Source organism: Vicugna pacos, chromosome 9 (genome assembly GCF_048564905.1).
Source record: "Vicugna pacos chromosome 9, VicPac4, whole genome shotgun sequence".
Classification (NCBI taxonomy): domain Eukaryota; kingdom Metazoa; phylum Chordata; class Mammalia; order Artiodactyla; family Camelidae; genus Vicugna; species Vicugna pacos.
In genome coordinates this window covers 59,328,554-59,335,112 of record NC_132995.1, presented here as the reverse complement: position 1 = coordinate 59,335,112, position 6,559 = coordinate 59,328,554, and positions in this window count along the sequence as shown.

Here is a 6,559-nt window from a genome sequence, read left to right as displayed (position 1 = left end):
TACAGTGTAATCTTGTTTATCTATTCTACAATTTTGAAATCCCAGTCTATCCCTTCCCACCCTCTACCCCCCTGGTAACCACAAGTCTGTATTCTCTGTCCATGAGTCTATTTCTGTCCTGTATTTATGCTTTGTTTTTGTTTGTTTGTTTGTTTTTGTTTTTGTTTTTTAGATTCCACATATGAGCGATCTCATATGGTATTCTTCTTTCTCTTTCTGGCTTACTTCACTTAGAATGACATTCTCTAGGAGCATCCATGTTGCTGCAAATGGCATTATGTTGTAGGTCCCTGAGCATCTTGCCTCATCCATTTTCTTGTCTCCAAGAATGCTGAGTTCCTGGTTGTAGTAGGGTAACGCGTGTGTGTGGATAAGGTTGTCCTGACTCCTCTCTTTATTGTTCTCTCAGGCTGGAGCCCCTCCTCCGCTCTCCCTGTGACATTCCCCTGCTTCTCCTCTTCACCCCCTCAGACCACTTTTGTCCAGACTGAGGGAGGATCAGAGAGCTCTCAGGATTGTGTTGACTCCCATCCCTTCCCCAGTAATAATTCTGACTGATTGGGACGCAGCCTCACTGAGCTTCACCAGCGTCTTCCATGTCTTCCTTTGACCATCTAATCTTGAAGTTTGTGGCATGAATTTGTAACTACGTTACGGTTTATTTGATGTGGTTGGGTTGTTTTGTTATTGCAGCTTCTGCTGGTGTTTACATTTAATTTTTGCCGAGGAAGAGTCTGTGATCTTGCTTTTTAAAATTTCTCTGTTTCCTTTTATTTTTTGAAGATCATTATCATCATTTGAGCTACATTTAATCTAACCAGCATGTTGGCCAAGATTTGGGGGCACAATCAAAATTTTTAAAATCTGAGTCTCCCCCAAGGTGTTGCCAGGCAATGTAGTTAATGGAAAGGGTGTAGGCTGGATTTTAATCTCAGCCCTGTCACTTCCTAGCTGTGAGGTTTAGGGCAAGTACTTAACCTCATCCAGCCTCATTTCTTCACCTCCAAAGTGGCCAACATGGTGCCTGTCGAATAATAAATACACAGGAAATATTAATCCCTTTATCTCTTCTTTTTCCAGACTTGGGATAGTAAAAGCCAGCTTTGTTTGTTTGTGTATTTATTCTAGGGACAAAGATGCAGGTTGAGTGTAGAGACTTGTGAATCCAGATTAATCCATGAGCAAAAAAACCCAGCCCCTGTTTCCTGTCTCTTCAGGAGCCCTGAGAGAGAGTCATAGGTACCTAGGAGCCCTCTGAGAGCAGATTCCATTCTCCTCTCAACAAAATGAGCCAACCGAGTCAAAGGCATGTGAGAGACAAAGCCTTTGACTGGGGGGTTCCAAGAGGAGCACTGACTGATCCAGCTGAGACCAGTCAGCTCATTGATTTTTTTAGTCCCCTAAGCACTTACTCTCTCTCTTTCTTCCTCATTCAAGATCATACACATTCACACAAGCATGCAAATATTTTTACAGGTATACACATTCACACATAAGTGCACACACACATTTGAGCACTCACAGACACTCTAACATATGTGCAGACACACAACACATGCACACACACATACACCCTCACTCATAAACACATTCTTGTTAAACTCTTCTCCCTATTAAAAGAAAAAAAACCACTCCAGCTCTTAGGCATCAATTAACAGTATCTCCTCAGTCACAGAAATGCTCTGAAATGTTATCCTATTTGTTATCACAGTGGCCTGGAAAGTAGCCAACTCAATTAAAATGTAGGGACAGCCAACTCCAGGGGTCAAAAGAAGACAGCCTGTGTGAGAACAGGAGAGTAATTGATTGCATTCATCCGTCTGACCAAAGAACTAAATTTACAGTCTGCTAAATATATTTGAATCAATAGAAGTCAAGCCCCACATTTTCTATTTGAGTTTTAGAAATCTCAGATATGATCTTTACCGCAGGTAATAGAAACTGAGTTCATTAAAAACACTTGTTAACCTAATTAGGTGACTGAGCTAAGTATCCATTCTAAGTCGGAGGACAGATGAGTGAGCAGGCAAGTGAGGTGGGTGGCTTAATTTCCCTGAGATTGCTGCTGGTGGTGATTTATTTTAGAAAGCCACAGCTTTAATTAAGTGTGAATAGCATCTGATTTATCATGTGTGCTTAATATGCTGTAACCAAAGTATTATTAAGTGCAAAGAGCCCTAAAGTTCCTGTGAACTAAATCAACAGTAAGTCTGTGTCGCTGGGCAGACACAGCAGACGCCGCTTTATTACCCTGAAATGTCTTCCACTTCATTTAGATGTTCTTGGTTGCAACGTCATCCTTTTTGAGTACACTCTGGGAATCTCAGGAAGGATGCTGCTAAATCTAATCTACACGTAAATTTAACATACACACAGCAGTTCTGGCTGAGCCAACCCAGGTTGCTGTTTCAGAACTGATGGGCTGGTGACCCCTGTGGCGTCTATTTGCATGGGCTGATGGTGGGAGGAGTTCTGGAGGGCCAGAGGTGCTAGTGTAGCAGAGAAAAGGAAGGAAAGGGGCAGTTTCTGTCCCTGCTACAGTCTCCTCGCCTTGGCCAGCTCCTGCCAACTGTGCGGGTTAACAGACTAGATTTGATCTCCAGTGGAGAGAAGCGTTCGGACGGAAAGGCAAAGGAGCACCTTTAATGAAAGCTCTGGCAAAATTCTGGGCACAACTGAGGCTGTGGCACCCAAGCACAGCCAATCTGGGGGAGAGGGGTCATTGCCCCTGTTTCTGTACCACAACATACCAGCGGGGTCTGGCAGGGGCTGTAAAACTGCAGGGAGCAGCTGCAGTGGGGACTCTCATGGCCTAGTGGCAGCAGACCTGGTCTCATGAGGGTCACCAGCGGCAGCAGAGGCCAGCAACCTCCCTCGAGGGTGCACCATGTGCACCATGGGCTTCCAAGAGACGATCAAGCAAACGAACTTGAGGTCACTCCTCCTGAGTACCTACGAGCTGTCCCTCGAGACTCACAGAAACAGCTGGGGGAGACTGAATGACTGTTGGATTGAAATCCTTCATTTTTCTAGAGGTTCCAATGTCAATGTCAAAGTCACCTCTTTTGTTCCATCCACTGAGTGAAACCTGAGACAGACACACACACACACAGACGCACACACTCCACAATCAGTAGACAAATTATCCAAACCTTTATGCGGATAGTGTCAGGTGTTTCCTGGCACATGGAATGGAAGCAGGAAAAATATGTGCTACTTCCAGGCCCATAATAAACCCCACTTGTTGTGACCTCCCCCCTTCTCTTTTTCCATCTCTCAGCTGAATGGAGAGAATTCCAAGAGCCTAGATAGAGGAGGGCACACAACATCATTCACAAAATGGCAGGAGCCCGTCCCAGAATTTGTCCACAAAGAAAGCTACCAGACCACAAATATTCACATTGATGGAACCCAGGCAAAAAAAAAATAAAATAAACTTGTATTGTGCTAAGGCACTGAGATTTGGGGATTGTTTATTATAAAGGCTAGTGTTGCTTTCTTAACCTATTATACCAGAAAAGTATTATTATCCCTAATCTACCAACGAGGAAATTGAAATTCATAGGGATTAAGTCAATGGCTCTCAGCCAGCAGTGAGTTTGACTCCTAGGCGACATTTGGCGATACATGGAGATGCTGTTGTCACAACTGGGGGAGGGGGCTGTGAGTGCTGTTGCCACCCAGTACGTGGAGCCCAGGGACACTGTCACACATCCTACAGTGCCCTGGACAGCCTCCACACAAAGAATTTTCTGACCCAAAATGTCTTTGTGTCGAGATGGAAAGACCCTGGGATAAGTGAGTTGCCTGAGGTCACTGATCACGAACTAGTAGGTGGCTCGGAATCCCAGTCCTTTCTCAGTTTCAGGGTGTCTCTATCTGGAACTTCCGGACGGGCTGCCATGTCTTAGTGCTCAGTATCCCCACGTCACTTCTTCACATAGTCTGAGAAGGACGTTCACTCCTGGGACTGAAAAGAATCAGTGGAAGAATAAGAAATGCACATCTACACGTATGTGAATGAGTTTTATGGAAGCCTGTCACTGGTATTTCTTACTGAATCAACAGGGACCAAAATATTGCTTAAAAATAGGTAAACATGTTTGCAGTCTTAACCAGATGCCAAGCCTTAGAAACTTTAGATGGAGAGAAGTTATCTCCATTTCACCACTAGGGTCCTTGTAGCCTTCTACATTATAAAAAAAAAAAAAAACACTATCAATTTTTTCTGCTTCTAAAATTTTTTAAAGATGTCAATTAAACAAATAAAAATAATATGTAATAACTGAATCACTTTGCTGTACACCTGAAACTAACACATTGTAAATCAACTATACTTCAATAAAAAATTTTAAAAATAATGTTTAAAAATAAATAAAATAAAAATAGAAAATCTTCTTCCTATCCCTTCTGCTGAGGAAGTCATGATAAGTAATTTCATTCATAGCCTTCCATTTTTATTTTATGTATGTGCTAATGTGATTGTTAACTTTATGTGCCAACTTGACTGGCCACTGGGATGCCAAGATTAAACCTGATTTCTGAGTGTGTCCATGAGGGTCTTTCCAGATGAGATTAGCATTTAAATCCATGGGCTTATTAGAGTGTACTGCCATTCTAATATGTAGGCATGATCCAGTCCACTGAGGGTCTCAACAGAACGAAAGGAGGAGGAAAGAGAAATTCACCCCTTTTTCCTTCCTCACTGTTGAGTTGGGACATCTTGTTACCAGAACAGGTCCCTTTGCCCAAAGCACAGCAAGCCAAACGCCGAGAGGCCAAGGTTTGTAGCCAAGAAAAAATTTTTTCACAAGGTGGCCAAAACTCCCTAAAAGCAGGGGCTGAGATATTTACGGGGTAGGCATGGGAAAGGTGATTAGAGGCAGGGAAAAGTGAGGTAGTCAGTGTTCTGCGCAGGTGCATCTGGGTTACGTGTCTCCGCATATTCCAAATGGAACTGCTTAGCCTGGTTGTAGGGTGGAGTTTTCCAGCCCTCTCATGTCAAGAGATCAGTAGTCTCAACCAGCCCCAGCCGGCTCACACTGGGCAAGAGCAGACTCCAAGTTCCTGTAAAACAGTTGGGCTACCTGAAGCTGGGAAGATACGCAATTAGAGGGGAAAAACAGAAAGAAAAGAACAACAACAAAAAAAACTAAAGTGAGCTTAATTAATGAAGGCAGTTTATAAGCAAAGGGGCTTTAACAAGATTTTCCCTTATCTGTTGTTCTGTAAGACAAGCTCAAGAATTTCTATTAGTTACCAGCTCCTCTTAACACTGTGGAATGTAGTTCCACTCTCATCTTTACAGCACCTCCAGCTCCCCTGACCCCTCTCAAGCCATCAGACTCAGACTGAACTACACCACAGGCTTTTCTGGGTCTCCTACTTACAGATGGCAGACTGTGGGACTTCCCAGCCTCCATCATTGTGTGTGCCAACTCCACATATATGTATATATTCTTATTTATCTCCTATTGGTCTGTTTCTCTGGAGAACCCTCATACAGCTAGCACTTCTGTATTTTTAACTAAGACATATATCCATACACACACTAGAGATTGCTAGAGTATAATTCGTGTTCTCTTCCTTCTGAGAACACATCTGGAATACATTTCCTAGCCTGCCTTACACTTAGATGTGGTCATATGACTAAATCTAGGCAATGGGACATGAGCAGAAGTGTCGTGCTCATTGTCTAGGCTGGCCGTAAAAACCTCCCATAAATACATGCTTCTAGCTGGCAGGGATGGAGGCAGCCCCATGTTGAAGATGATAGGGCTTTCTTCAGTCTGACCTCTGCAGGGCTGCTTGGAGGAGAGTCACCCCAAGAACGTGTTCACCTGCTCAGGATTGTTATGTGAACAAGAAGTATGCTTCTACTGTGCACATTAGGGGTCTATTTGTTATACTAGCTAACATGTTGCTCATATAACACTTTAAAATATATCTCAGACATTTATCCATGTCAGTACATGTACTATAATTTCTTATCACCCATACTTTATTCCCTGCAACTTGACTCTTTGAAACTGAAAGATATCTCATATCTGAGAGAGGCAGTTCTCAAAAAGTTTCCATTAAATTCTTGGGGGCATCTTAGAATCAAGGAAATACCACAAATCTTACTTTTTAGGGCTTTAAAAAAATAATACACATGTATTGTTGCTGTTAAAAATCAAAATAGCATCACAGGATTTTAAAGGAAAAGGAAAAGTCTCTGGTACAACCAAAATGTTCAGACAGGACAGTTCTTCACTGGAAGCTCCAGTTGAAATAGTCTTGCTAATGAAGGAGCAGTTACGCATAATCAAAAATGCTGGGGCTTGAAGAAACCTGAGCTCCTCAATGTGAATTAGTAGGGAAAGCACTGGTTTAAGTAGTTCAGTCATATCCAGGTTTAATTCTGGAAACTACTCAGGCTATATTCAATAATTGCGATGAAGATTTTAAAAAATATTTTATCAGGGGAACTATCCAAACAAAATAAACTTGAACAAGAAATTGGAGAATATTTCTATGAAGGACTTAAGTGGCAAGGCATGAGATAGAGACATAAAAT